This window comes from Toxorhynchites rutilus, chromosome 3 (genome assembly GCF_029784135.1).
Source record: "Toxorhynchites rutilus septentrionalis strain SRP chromosome 3, ASM2978413v1, whole genome shotgun sequence".
Lineage (NCBI taxonomy): Eukaryota > Metazoa > Arthropoda > Insecta > Diptera > Culicidae > Toxorhynchites > Toxorhynchites rutilus.
The window spans coordinates 90,667,872-90,683,742 of record NC_073746.1 but is presented as its reverse complement, the minus strand read 5'-3'; the positions used below and the strand labels follow the sequence as shown (position 1 = coordinate 90,683,742).

The 15,871-nt window shown below is 37.5% G+C and overlaps 1 protein-coding gene across 7 annotated transcripts in view; it reads left to right on the top strand.

Annotated features, from left to right (window-relative positions):
- LOC129775866 (uncharacterized) overlaps nt 1-15,871 on the top strand; it is a 407,327-nt gene that overhangs the window by 117,863 nt on the left and 273,593 nt on the right. The window contains exon 1 of one of the 7 annotated variants that reach the window (XM_055781034.1): nt 6,205-6,783. The exons of the other annotated variants lie outside the window; for them this stretch is intronic. The gene's annotated coding sequence lies outside the window, so the exon portion shown is untranslated. Of the gene's footprint in view, nt 1-6,204; nt 6,784-15,871 lie in introns of those variants that run through there. 7 annotated transcript variants of the gene reach the window in all.

The window sequence follows — 15,871 nt, the reverse complement described above, 5'->3', positions numbered from 1 at the left end:
TTACCGCTTAAAAGAATTAGTTAATTCTAATCACGTGCGTTTAGTTGTCATTAAACGTTGCAATCAGGTGTTTCCTATATACAACGTCAGACATAAGGCCCTCTATACGTGGGATGTCGCATTCCACATATACTACTCTTCGAGAACAATCGAGTTCTGTTCTCTCCGACAATTTGCCTTCGAATTGCTTGAAATCGATTGATACCGATCAGCGATACATTCAAATCTTTGTGTCAGAGTTCCGAGCTGAGCTCAACGTGTGTCTCGATGTACGCAAATACCCGTCTTCCGGCATTCACCAAAGCGGTATCTCGCTCGCGGTGCTTAAATGTCGAATCGAAGTCAAATGGCATCAACTGTGAGTCCGTAACGTGGCTCAAAGCAAACCTCTCTTCGTTTTGGAGGTTATTCGACTGTCAACTTCGCATCACAATGCATACTGAACTGAGACGTTTCGGTTCGAGGGAATCGAACTACACACATACTTCATAAAGTATGCTCAACTAGGAACAGAAGTGGGATAATATTCCATTCAACAAAAGCGTTTTCTGACACGTCGTTATTAGAGAGTGATATATGCACGGGCACGGTCAAGACGTGAAGAAACCGAGAGGCAGGCGTGTGAGTAAGGAACACCCTAGTAAGTGGATAATTGAGTGAGTGATTCACTTAGTTCCCGTGCAGTGGATTCACTCGGTGCTGAATTTCAAAAAAATAAATAGCGTAATTTGTTGAGGTTTGTCGGATTATTTTGTGGAAACGTATTTTGTAATGGAGCGATTCCACGCTAAATTAACCAGGCCTCTTCGATGTTTTATAAAACATTGCCCATACCTTATTTTCAACAAAATTGTTGGAAAGTATATGGAAAAATAACATGCCAAGTGATTAGCGTCACACATTATCATGATTCGGGCTCGATTTCTGTTCTGGATGAAATTTCTTCCGATTTGCATTGTGGTCACGCGCATTCTAGTGCTTTCCTCTCAGGATACATTCAGGGCGTGAAATATTAATAAAAATTACGCAAGTTATACTCACGTTGGAACGGCAAAGGGAAGGAGGAAAAATAAAAAAAATAATTACATTTAAAATTTAATAAGAGTATGAATGTAACGTTAAAAAGCTCTTATATCTCAAAACAATTCTCGCGTAACTTTTGAAAAGGTCCTATGTAACAAATGTAAACAAATCGAGTTAATGGACGCACGCTATAAGTTTTTAATCATTGAATGTATTACAAAAACAATCGTTCACGTATCTATCTTCTTCATCTTTTTGTCGCCGATACAAAAAATATCCAATGTACAGATTCGGATTTTAAGCACTCGGCTGTTACTTCGGACGCCACTTTCCTCCGACGGCCGAAACGTCCGAAGTAACAAAGCAGTCAAAACAACTCGCAGTCGTCCTTCGGTCGTTTTGGAATTTGTTTCTTACAGGTGTTGTTATCGATTTCAGTGCAATTCAACGAGCGATAACAATAATAATCAGTCTTTAGAACGAAATGCTGATATTTGGATTGTTGTTTATTAGTTAGTTTCAAATTCCTATAGTGCAACGTAATATGTCCAAAGTGCAATGGCGGGCAGTCAAAACGTCCAATGTAACATTTTTCGCTCCGAGGCTTCAACCTTAATCTCAAATCACGGATCGACAGTTACGATTGGTTTTACGGAGTTATTCTTGACAGCTAGTGGTGAAAACAGTGATAAAGATCGATAGCTTTTAAGACAATTCGCAAAATAATGTTCGGGTCTTCAACATCGTTTTTCTCGAGTTGGCGAAAATGTTACATTGGACCTTTTCAAAAGTTACGCGAGAATTGATCAGAATTTAATTCAATTTAATTCAATTTAATTTAATTCAACAATACCGGTGTCCAAGATCAAATCTGAGCTGGATCTACCTGTTGCGGATGAGACTATTCGTAAGGTTTTGCACTCCAGCCCCAACATAATTCGATCTAAAATAGACAAGGCTCCGAATCTAACACCAGATCACAAGCAAAAACGTTTGGATTTCGCAAAAGTGAACATGGCTCGTCAGTGGGACACGGTAAAGTCTTCGTTATTTCCTGTATTTTTCTCAGATAAATATTACAATGCGATTACAAGCTATTAGAGCTTATGATTTTTATTTATTCATCTTCGAGTTATTTTTTCTGATGAGAAAAAATTCAATCTGGATGGCCCCGATGGATTTACGGGATATTGGAGAGATTTGCGGAAGGAACCAATGTACTTCTCAACACGGTGGAGGATTTTTGATGGTCTGGATCGGTTTTTGCACAAAAGGAAAGCTCAACCTAGCATTCACATCTTGCAAAATGAGTTCGCCAGACTACATAGAGGACTTTGAAAACAGCCCCGATTCCATTCAAAGCGAAGTATCGTCGCCAAAAATTCGTGTTTCAGCAAGATAATGCTAGTATTCACACGAGTTCATTGACAAAATCCTGGTTTGAGTCCCGAAAAATTGAACTGATGTAGATCTGAATCCTGTGGAAAACATCTGGGGAATAATCGTGCGACCAATCTACGCCAACGGAAAGCAGTATAACAGCATTGCTGAACTAAAACTGGCAATTTCGGCAGCCTGAGAAAATTTTGAGATGGAAACTATAAAGAACTTGGTCAAAAGCATGCCCAACCGAATTTTCCAGGTGATCGAGCGGGGTGGAAGACCAACTGACTACTAAAATGCAGAAATTTGTCAACGTTCCACACCTTAAAACAGCCGGTGCGTTTATAGAAAGTGGGAACCGGTTTTTATGAAATAAGCACAAATCATGTTTTTGTTTTTGATATGCATTTTGGTTTTTAAATACATCTCTTTTGAAATAAAATACATGAAACTGGTCAATTTTTTCCTGGTCCTTGAGATCTTTGAAAATCGGAGGTGCGTTTATAGAAAAAGGGGGAATAGGGAACCATTGTAATACAAGCGCCAATAACATGGAAGGTTCTTTAACGTCATGATATGAGCATTCAAAACAACTGATTTTTCTGCTAGCATGCATTTGAAAAGTTTAAAAAGTTCTTTTGTATTATTTGACCATTGTTTTCTTGTTGAAATATATTTTTTGTGTTCGCATCTCATTTTGAATCTTATGTTGCGTTATCCTCGACAACATTGTCCTTTATTCTGCTCAATTTGGTCTGCTCATCGACCAAAAATATAAAAGAAATAATTCTTTGATTTCCGTTACTGTCTCGCTCCAGCCAGCGAGCAGTTAAGAGGTTTTCTTCATGTTACGAGGTGAGTATTCGTAGCAAAATGGTCGCGCGTTCGCGTCCTAAACGATCAACAATATTGACAATATTTTAAAGTGCATTCCTCCTAGATTTGTTGATTGGCTTTTAATTACGATACTCTAACCACTGAATAGTTTTATTTATTGAAAACTGGGAGCATTAAGATTTTTCCAGACAAGACTGTCAAAAGCGAGCACCTAGCTTAGTGGCCACTCGATTTCACGATCTCCAATACCATAGTGAAATAGGTTTAAAGTCATATCGATCGTCATTTTTCATGTTTCTGACACCTATGAACTACAGTAAAACCTGTTTTTGTGCGAATTTTTTTTGTGCGATTTTTTTGTGCGATTTTTTTGTGCGATTTTTTTGTGCGGTGTATGAAAAGAAGCATATTTGACGAAGTTATCGTCCATTTAGTTTTTTTCGATGGTTTATATGCATTTCTGTGTGAAAAAAGCATATTTGCGTCTCAATTATCCACCTCTGAAATCATTACCCTCCTCTCATCAAATGCTCTAAGTTTTTCTAAGTATTTGCATGACATGATTTCTAACAGCAACACGTTTCGACATGCAACTAAAAGCACAAAACAGCCACGCGCAACCGAAAAGGCAAAGTGTCCCATCGCAAAGCAGGTGAATCAAAAGGAAACAAAAGAAAATTGAACGGTGAATGGTGTGGATTTGAATTATTTTCTTGGGAGAAACTTTTTTTATGCGGTCCCTATCTACCGCACAAAAAAAGTTTTTTTCAAAATGTGTACCGAACACGATTTTTTAAAGCTGCTGGTGAAGCTTTGCACGAATTTTTTTATGCGACTTTTTTTGTGCGGTTCCCATCCCCCACACAAAAATTACAATTCAAAGTATCAGATGTTTACAGCAGTCACTTTTTTATTTATTTTGTGCATACGCACTACAATCTGAAGGCAAAGTTGATTGTTTTGCTTTAAACAAAAAAAAAGCTTCCACATGCGACTTATTCCCCAGACTTCACTCCGATTACCATCTCTTTTATCAAGCACTCGCTGTAAAGAACATTGAAAAACACCTTTTCATAAAATATTTGGTCAATTAGGTAGAAAAACAGTATATTGAATTGCAAGAAACTGCATCAAAGTTTTGGAAAACTTTGAGTGCTTTGAGGCACCTCTAAATCATGTCCGATTAAGCTGAAAAGTGCACAGGTAATTTTTTCGGGCCAATAAACAAAATGTACATGGTCGATTCTTTAAATTCGATAATTATATTTTTTCACACCTTCATTGCCACTCAGGCTAAGTCCCACAAGGTCGATTTTCGGCCAAAAATATTTTTTCTCGAGAATTTCATGTACACAACATTGCATTTTTTTCCATACATTCATTGCCATCCTAGTGCAAGTGTATGGTATCCACCCAGGTTTTTTACGCGGTTTTTACGAGGTTTTTTACGCGGTTTTTTACGAGGTTTTTTACGCGGTTTTTTTACGCGGATTTTCCAATTAACGCGTTTTTTTTACGCGACTTTTCCATATTACGCGGTAAAAAATACCAGTGCAATATCATACCTCTGCCTCAGTTCATATTTCTCACTTATACTACCTCAGAGCATATTACGGTAATTAGTGCTTGTAACGGAGCTCAGCTTTTATGAAGGAAATTAGTGCCGCACCTTATCACGATTCTTACATGGATTTTAAGTGTTGGGTAACGGGGAACTCACCGGGCGATTCGTGAATGTCTTTCCCTGTCTACCTAGCTCTGGACGGTCCAACAGTGGTACTGCACGTGCATCGGCAGTAGAGTGTACAAATCACAAGGGAATCTTCTAGCAAAAACAGATGACCTCATTCGTGAGGAAAACCGAACTATAGCTACCAGTAACCAACGAAATTGCAGGAAAAAACTACGAGTTCCCGGAAGCGAGCAACACTCAACTTTTTACTTCGGTTTTACGTAAGGATAGTCTCATTTGATATCTATCATTAGGTGACATGGTTTTTTACGCGGATTTTCGAATTAACGCGGCTTTTCCAATTAACGCGGTTTTTTTATGAGATATGTATCCCCCACGTAAAAATCCTGGGCGTATAGATGATTTTGAGTCCAAAAGTTTTGTAAAAAGTCCTGATAAAGTCCTGTAATGAAATAGGTGAAAATCAGAATGATAAAATTGCTAACGTTAATAAAACTTTCTTCTGTGGTCCCCATGGCCTAGTGGTAAGCGTTGCGCTTGCCAAGATGGGGGCTTCGGGTTCGATTCCTGTTCGGGTCAGAAATTCTATCGTCATAGATCGTTTTTCTGGCTTGCACTGGTAAAGGAAAACTGTCTAGGGTATGGTGGGATGAGCATTGAGCATTGCCAGTCCCCAAGGAAAGCCACAACTCTGGAAATAGCTCCTCTAAGCGCTAATTGACGCCGCTATAAGCGTCTTTGCCTAGTCCTGGTGGTACTCGGGACGTAGAGCAGCAGTATCACGATGGTCCTCCTGCGAGATAGTGGGGTTGGTCGCAGGTCTTGTAAGCCGCACCACTAAAACACCAAGCAACGAACGTTACACAAGAAGATTTGAGAAAAAATGAGAAAAAATGTGAATCAGGCCATGTTGTAAAGACGTTAAGCCAAAATAAATAAATAAATAAATAATAAAACTTTCTGTTCTGATTCTGATGGACATATAAAATTCTAATGCTAATAACCTATCTAGAATTTCGATCCACTGTTGACTTCACCCATCTTTCAACAACACATGCGGGCTGCGTATAATAAAATTAAAAACCCATTTTGGATTGATTGAGTCGATTAAATGTTCATTCCTCCGGGTTCCATGCGATGCTTTGTTGTTCGTCCAATCTATCGAACACTTTTGCACACGATTGCAATCGATATTCCCTTGCGAACAGTTACAAATCTATAATAACCTACGACTATCGAACTGCCACGTCCAGTCGAATTCGTCGGCTGATTCGATACATTCCGACCCTCAGCGGTTTCAAGTTCAGTTTGGGAGTGGACAAACATACATATCAGAATAGCACAGCAATCCGGTGGGTGGCGGTGACGACCACGAACGCGACGACGATGTCGATAACGACGAGGAGGTAGACTCAACAATAACAACAACAAAAACATCCTCTCGTCTATGCAAACACATCAACATCATCGATAGCCGTTCGACGCTTGGCGCGCGGCTCGCGGTTTCAGTGGAACCAACCTTCGCATTCGTGGGTTGCGCCAAAGTTTGTGTTTTTTTTTCGATGTGAACTTACCAAAACTTCAATTCATTAACCAATTGTGCCAGTTCGAGAGGTTTGCTTTCACGGTGACTTGACTCTAGTGCGCGGGTTGTGTTTCTTGGTTGAGAAATTTGTTTTATCGCCATCGCCCATCGCGAGTTGCCATCATCGGACGTCGTCATCGGGCGGGACGTAATCTTTAGTGTTTTTCGGTTCGCGGTTTGCGTGTGACGCGACCCGGGCAACTGTTTGTTGTTGAAGTAATTGAGACCGCGGTGAATGGGCAAATGAGTGCCGTGCCAGGAGGTATGTATCTTATTGCTTTTACTTCGTTTATTCGGCGACGGACCGCTTAGTCGCGGAGCTCGGAGCAATGTTTTGAGCGGACGGGGAGGAAAATAAATTAACACACAGACTTGTACAAGTCACTAGCGCGGTCTGTCGGATGGGTTGTATTCGAAGGAAAGGTTAACTTTGAAGAAAATTATGGAGAGAGTTTTCAGGAACACGATCGTGTTTCTAACGTAGGACTATGAAATTATTTCATTCATTGCGCTAGATTATTATTTTTTTTTTAAATTCTTCATTTAAAAAGCTTTCGGTTCTTTTTAGGACCACCAGCAAGTTCAAAAGAGATGAATTCTATGTATATTCCTGTATAAATAATTCCATCATCCACTCGCACACTAATAAGAAAAACTTTGAGCATTCTTTCAAAACATTTATTCATTCATTCATTCATTGAAAACTGATTGAGATGGATCATGATTAAAATAATTACCAATCCAGCGGTAGTCCTACATCTACTTTGCAGTTGTATCACAGGTAAATAAAATTTGGAAATTCGAAAAAAAAATCGATGCCAAATGACTTGAAAATGCATCTCAGAACTGTTCATTGATTGAACTAACAACGCTTGTCACTATGTAATTGTAGAACTTAGGCGAATTAAATTTTCCGAATTTTCCCTTTTTCCTTCAGAGTTTTCCAAAAATTTTCAATTGTCATGTTTGGTTGGAATATGTTTGGTTGAAATATGTGTATTATTTTTACGGGACCTCTTCATTTCAGAGGAGGGAGGGGTGTCATACCATCATAGAAACATTTCCCGTATTCAAAAACCTTCACACGCCAAATTTGGCTCCATTCGATTCATTAGTTTTCGAGTTATGCAGAAATGTGTGTTTCATTTGTATGGTAGCCTGCCCTTAAAGAGGAGGGAGTAGTGTCGAACCACCCACCCGAACCATGATGGTCTTAAGATGGCATGAAACGTCGAGATCTAGTGTCATCTCGAAAAATTTTTGACGTTTACATACCAAACGAATCGGAAATTCTTTTAGATTTGTTTTTTTATGCTATATATTACAATCCCCTGGTGTGTAAATTGTTTAAATTGATGAAAACTAGAAGCATTTCCTATTTTCCATACGTTTGTCATTTGTAAGCTTCCCTACCCATGTCATCAATAATGAGCAACTTATCGACGATCAACGAAGGGGAATGATTTGAAGTCTCAGTGAACAAAGAAGAAGAATCGCTCTAGATACGAATCAATAAACATCACTTGTTCTTCCTTGTTTTGCATCATCACATGTCTTCGTTTCGGATTTAGCTGGGGAAACGACCAAATTACTCAATCGCTGATGTCTCTACACCCAAACTAGCGTTGTCAGAAAGCATTTCATTTCCGACAGAAAACATGTCATTTCCTGCCTTGAAGCGTCAATTATGCAAATAATGTCATATGTCCCCCAAAGCTTTAAAATGTTTGTATGTATGGACGCAGACATCTCTTTTTTTTTCTTTTTTCGTCTTTTTTGGATTGCACACAAAAAGGAGCAACGTCAACGGGGATCGAACCAATGCCGGCTGGAATGATATACTGTTTTACACGACCACGCTATCCACATAGCTAATGATGCTGTTACGAAGAAGCGTGATCATATTATATCTCATTACAAATTGAAGTTGGAAAGTATTTTCTAATTTTACTTTTAGAAAACACTTTCCAGCATGGAGGAGAACTATATCTATCTCGGTCTGGGCCGTGTACATATGTGGCGAAGTAATGCGTGCTTATTTGAAACGTGTCTTTTGTTTCGCTCGCTCGTTTTAATCTTATATTGCCGCACCATATATATTGTACAAATGCTTACCAGTATTTGTGAGGCATGGCATTTTCTGTCATTTTTACGCTCATTTAAGGTGGAGGTGAAAGCTAGCCATTGTAGTAGTATAGGTAAACCCACGTGTAAAAATGGGGTAATAGTGTTTGTGAGCAAAGCACACGTAAATAGATCAATTCACTTATCAGACTGTGTGGCTTCATTGACACGATTCTTTGAATACATTTGAAAAAAATAACAATTCAATGCTAAAGTAAAATGTATGAACGATATGTTCCGATGAACAATTGCAAATATAAATATATATAGAAGGTGCATTTGAAGTTAAATTCTGATTGTACGCGAGCGTAACATGAGCAAATTTATAACACATGCGAATTGGGGCTCTTTTGGTATTAACAAGTTTTTCCGCATAGTAACTCGATGTTGATAATTCCTTAATATTTTCCTTAGTTGATCGTATTGTATTCACATATTCCCGTTGGAGAGCCTTAACCATTCTCTTCGTTGACCGAGGCATTTTGATTGAATGTAATACTTTTCCGTTTACTGTTTTTGAAATCATAGGTAGCCGTGGCAGTGTTCCGAGCTCTGCAATACAATTTTCTTACCCAATGTTAAAGTTGCTAAAACTTACATTATAGACCCATTAAACGAAAATTAATAATTGTATTGATATCAACACAATTTTATTCTATTGATTTTCATGACATGAAACGCTATGACTGAGGAATAACATTTTATTGAGTGGTTTTTATAGCTGTTTCGATTATGTTGTCTGGCGTCAGTGTTGAAAAAATAACGATGCTTTCACCAATACAAACAAAACCAATGCCGAAAATTGAAAAATGAAAATTTAACTTTCAGAGCATTAGCTCGAATTTTCCGACGTTTTTCACTATACAGTGTAGAGATGGGCAAAACGGTTCGTTTCAGTGATCAATGAAAAGAGCCGGCTCATTTGAGCGGCTCGACGGCTCTTTTCAAGAACTGGTTTATTCGGATATGTAAATAATGGAAGACGTAAAAAATAATGTTTAAAACAATAATTAGTGCAGAGCGAAAGTAAAAATATTACTTTACTGAAGGTTTTCTCTGATATATTTCCATTACAATGATCTTCTTTGTTTTTTTTTATTTATAAACATTATCTTTTCAATGTTATCTGATGAAAGTCTACTACATCTTTCACTGCAAACTTGTCTTGTTTTCGGAAAAACTCGCTCACATGGTACTGAAGTCGCCGGAACACATAATATTTAAAAAAAAAAGATTGAGCTGCGGAGAGATAGATTTCCTTTCATTCCACCGGAACGAAGGGTCGCTTAGTCTCAGCAAATGTGGTTCCGCTAAATGATTATCTACAATAGATGTTGCAGCAGCGTTTGGATCCTGTGAGGATCGAAGATTGCCAACCAATGCATCAAACTCCTCCCATACAGATGACAGCGCTTCATCACCAACGATTTGTGGTAGTTTCGTAAATGTGTATTCTATGGATGTCATTATTAGCATCCTTAACGACTGGTGTGCATAGTTGTACTTTCTGTTATCCCCAAAACCTTTCTGCTTGAAACGAGGATCTAACAGCATTGCTTAGGCTACTAATTCGTCTTACTCAAGATTTGTAAATCACTTTACCAGCTCAGAAATCAATTCATTACACAGCTTTTTTATAATCACTAGAACTGATTTCTCTTGATCCATATAATGTTGATCATGTCAAATTATTAGTCGGGAGAGTATAGCAGTTTTCGATAACGACACAGTTTTCTCCCCGTTTTATATCTCAAACGTTTTTAAAATATTTCGAATGGAATGTTTTCATGATTAGCTATATAATATTAGTCGCATCATTTCATTCGATACCCTTATGCGGGTTGGATTTATCATAAATAACTGTGATTTACCAGTCAAGCCCGTACATCTGATACCCATATGATGGGCTTTTCAGAGGAAATGTAGTCTACCATTTCGTAACGGTCGCCATTCTGGATTTACATTTTTCATGAATAACTGTGTTCTACTAGTCAAGTACTTTCATTTGATACCCATATTGATGAGGTTTTGGCAAAATATGTAGTCTGTCATTTTATAACGGCCGCCATCTTGGATTTCCATTTTACATAAATAACTGTGTCCTACTAGTAAAGTACTTTCATTGGATACCCATATTGAGGGGGTTTTGAAAAAATACATATTTCGCCATTTTGGATTTACATTTTTCATAAATAACTGTGATCTACTAGGCAAGCCCTTTCATTTGATACCCATATTTATGGGGTTTTGACGAAATTAGTAGTCTGTCATTTTATAACGGCCGCCATCTTGGATTTCCATTTTACATAAATAACTATGTCCTACTAGTCAAGTACTTTCATTAGATACTCATATTTGAAAAAAAAACATGTTTCGCCATTTTGAGGTGGCGGCCATTTTGGATTTACATTTTTCATAAATAACTGCGATCTACTAGTCAAGTCCTTTCATTTGATACCCATATTGATGTGGTTTTGGCAAAATATGTAGTCTGTCATTTTATAACGGCCGCTATCTTGGATTTCCACTTTACATAAATAACTATGTCCTACTAATCAAGTCCTTTCATTAGATACCCATATTTATGGGGTTCCGAGAAAACATGTAATCCGCCAAAATTTACAAACATACAACAGTTAAATGAAACCGCTTAAAAAACAGCACGGGAAACATATATTTCTTCCGCACTGCCGCAAGCCACTGTTCGTCAGAACAAGCGTCCGATTCACGGTTCTTTATCAATAAGCCGGCTCTTAAAATAAACACGGTTCTTTTATGAACCGTACTTCTTAAATGAACCGCGGTTCAAAAAGAGCCACGGCTCATAAAAGAACCGTGGGCCTTTTTTGAACCGTGGTTCATTCAAGAGCCGTTCATTTGAGAGCCGCGGCTCATCTTTAAAGAACCGTGGATCGTACGCTCTTTCTGATGTACCGGCTCAAATGAGCGGCTCGTGAGCGCTCGCCCATCTCTAATACAGTGCGACAGCAGAAGAAAATTTCATATCTTGTGAGTAATCGATTAGAGTTTGGTTGATATTACTTGATGGGAAGTGTTCGAAAACCATCATTTTCTTCACACTGTTTCGCAAAATTATTGATTTTTGGGCGAAGGGTGCGGGAGGGAGATGAAAGAAATGTGCGCCATTGTGGCTAGCTTCCACCTTCACCTTAATGTAATAAATCTAGATGACATAACATGAGCTAAAAATTAATTTTGGGTGTAGCATTGCAATCATTACATCAAACTAACGCCATTCCATTAAAGTTCTGAACTATTTCAGCATTTCAATTGTGTGAGGAATCATCAACCTAGGCTATCATCGGCTCAACAAGAAAATAATTGTCCACCAAAGAAGACAGCTAAGCTCATCGAGACCGGAAATATTAATAGAAAGGACGTCTGTTGAGAAGAGCGCAAAGCGGAGGACTTAAATAAAATAACAGCGTAGTTCTACGTCAACAATGTGATCGTGTCTTGGACACAACCTCCTATATTTTAGACGTAGAACTACGTCTTTCATTAAGGATGCCAAAACAGGTCACGTTTTTATGAAATAAAGTTAACGTTAATAACTATTTTTGCCGCGAACAGATTTTGGCGATTTACATACCAAACGAATCGGAAATTCGAATTCGGAAAGATTTGATTGATATGCTATACATTACATTCCCATAGTTTGTATATGGTTTGAATTCATGAAAATTGGAAGCATTCCCATTTCCTCATATATTTGTTCTGTCCATTTGTGTGCTTTCCCGAACAGAGCTGTCAATAACAAGCAACGAAGGGGAAATCGTAAGATGTAAAGTCTCCTTGAACAAAGGAAAAGAAGAAGAACGAAGGGGTATATTTGCCTATATTTGCCTTTCTCAAGGCAATGGGGGTGGAAGAGTAATATGATGGATAATGTAAAGTTTTTCAAGGGCCTTTTTGAAGGTTAGAGACGAACAACTGACGACGAACAAAACAACTGAAGAAGTTGAAAGTCTCTCTAACTCAACAAGCAAGGAAAGAAGGCAAACTATCGGTCTCGATTAAGGTTCTGAGTTACACATTTGTGTAGGGAATCATAAAGCTAAGTTATCGTCAGCTCACCAAGAAAATAAATGTTCTGGAATTTTGTCAGTGATTTGGTTTCGCATGATCTCTCTCTCTCAAAACTCTCTCCACAAAGGATGATACCTAAGCTAATCTAGACTGGCAGTATTAACAGAAAGGGCTTCTGTTGAGAAGAGCGCCGAACGGAGATAAGGGTGTGTATATTAAGTTGCTTCAAGCCATCGATATATGGATATTTGTGTGCGTACGTGCGTGCTTCATAACCCGTTCGTAAAAATAGTGCATTTTCGCTACGCTGAAACCCCATTTGTATCTGCTCCCGTGTGCATTGGCCCTGTAACGATGCAACATTCGCCTAATTTTTTATGCTATGATTGACGATTGTTAGGTGTTGCAAATTATGCAGCCATAATGATAAATATAAACAAGGAAGGGAGATAGCGAGAGGGAAATATTTGCGCTAGGGTATTAGTAATGAATCTCGGCTGAGGCTAATATTCGGCTTTTTTCCAAGCAGTTGACATTGTTTGTTTTCTGTCATCATAGAGGCTTCGTTGGTGCCTTTGACATTGCATCAATGCATTGAAATGACGCTATGGTGAAGCAGGTGTTAAGGTTGTGCACCAAAAAATTATTTGAGGAATACCAAGTTATAATAAGTTATATATTTATTTGGGTTCGCGTGCCAGTCGCAAAACTGCTTTCAACTAGGATTGCATTTGCGCTAATCTTGATCAAAAAGAAGCAGTGCTACTCTTTTCGAAGTTGTTGGGATTAACAGATAGAGATTATTTCGTTCATTTAGTCATCAAGAATTTAAATGTCGTTCTGGAAATTTGTATGTGATTTGGTTTCGCTTGCCAGTAGCAAAACATTCTCCACTAAGGATGACAGCCGCGCTTATTTCGAGCATTTATTATTCTGCGAGAACAAGAATGAATCATCAAACAGTTATCGTCAAATGATTCTATTTTTCAGGGCGACTAAACTGGTAGAATGATTATTTCAAAAATGTCGTAACATTATAAAATAATATCCGCAGTTATAGACAAGCGATTTGAATCAAACTACAGCGTAGTTCTACGTCAACAATGCGGTTGTGTCTTGAACGCAACCTCCCATATTTTTTTTTTTTGTCAAAAATCAGCACTCTGGGACTCTGGGTTTTTTTTCGGCATGCGGAACTTGCTACGAAATGTTGATTTGCACAATAATGGACCCTATGCAAAATATTAGCTTATTCTCACTTCATTTACTGGTGTCGCAGACGTTAAAATTTGAGTTTTTTAGAAAACCGAAAAATCCCCGGAAATCGGGGTTTTTGGAGGAAATTTGATGCCAAATGTCTTATAATTGCATGACACGTTGAGATTTACAGTTATCTAAAAAAATATTTTTTTTCAAAAATCGATTTTTTAGACGGAAAAACGACCATTTGCCAAAAAAAATAATTTGTCAAAAAAAAATTTCGAGATAACTGTAAGTCTCGACGAGTGATGCAATTTTAAGACATCTGGCATCAAACATTTTTTAAGACCTCAATTTTCGGTGATTTTTCGTTTTTCAAAAAAACTCAAATTTTAACGTTTGTGACACCAGTAAATGAAGTCCGAATGAGCTAATATTTTGCATAGGGTTATATTATCGTGCAAATCAACATTTCGTAGCAAGCTCCGAATAAAAAATCGAGATAACAATTTTTTTGGCACCCAAAACCATACTTTTCGTTTCGTATTCCAAAAAAAAAACAAGTCCCAGAGTGTCGATTTTTGACAATTTTTTTTTTCGAGATGACACTAGATCTAGACGTTTCATGCAATTTTAGGACATTTGGCATACATTTATTTTTTCAAAAACCCCGATTTCCTTTACTCCCCCCTTGGGTGATTCTTCGATTTTCAATAAACTCAAACTTTGACCGCTTTGCGCCACTTTCCCTTAAGTCCGATTGAGCTGATATTTTGCATAGGGTGTTTTATCGAGGTGGTGAACATTTTTTATGGAGTAATTTTTTGAAACTCGAGATGACCATTTTCATTGGCACCCTAATATATATACAGTCAACTCTCCCTAACTCGATATTCAAAGGGACCATCGAGTTAGGGAGATATCGAGATACAGAACATTTTTTCATAATTTTTTTATGGCATAAATTTTCACTTACCCTAATAAGTGTCCCAATTATGGTATGAATTAGAATTTTTGATTCATTCCTTTAAAAAAAAATCAAGATCCTCTAAGGAGGTGATTGACGATCATATTTGATGAAAAAAATCCTTCTACGCATATGTTCGAATTTCAACGATGATAGAGTTATAGAACTTTTTCTTTGTTTCGGACTCTGTTGCCTCAAACTGACTCTACATTGAAAAGTACGCTACGTAAGCCAATTCGGTTGCTTTCATTTGAAAGATGAGAAAATTTAGTACAGGATATAGTAGTGGAACATCTAAATTTGTGGATTAAAATAACATTTTGGAAGTGGAAAATTTAAGGTAATTTTTTTTTCAATCTGTAATTATTAATTTTATCCCAAAAATTCATACTAAACTTGATTGTTTCTATCAATCAAATCAAAGCTTTCTAGCCCCTCTACATTTTGTTCTTTGACGCCCAACTTCTATCTCTCTTAATTTCGCTGCAATATTGATGTAAACAATTCCTGATAAAAATTCAATCAAATTCTTCAAAACTCGCGATTTTTCACCCACTGTACTTATAAAAGCCACATAAATTTCACTTTAATGTTAAAGGTTAATTTTTTTTCTTGAAATTATTCATATCTGAATTATAGAAAAAACTTTTTTTTAACTGTATATAATCGAGTCCTAAATTTCACATAATCGAGTTTGTATATAATCAAGTCCAACCTGCATCAGGAACTTGGTTAACAAAGAAAATATTGATTAAGTATGTTATTCAAACTAAATTGTAACGATCACGCAGGAACTGTTCAATCACAAAGAAATGTTCGAATAGTTTTACAGGAACATTTTCAGTTGATTTCAATATTCCGGACATATTTTTCAGGTTTGATTTCACGTTCGAAGATGTAATTTCGATGTAATTTCGATTTTCAGCACCTCCCATAGTCTTCAGTTTCCTTGCTCAGTGTATATTGCTGAATTGGCAGCGATACACTGGGCGCTGGACAGCGTCGCCTC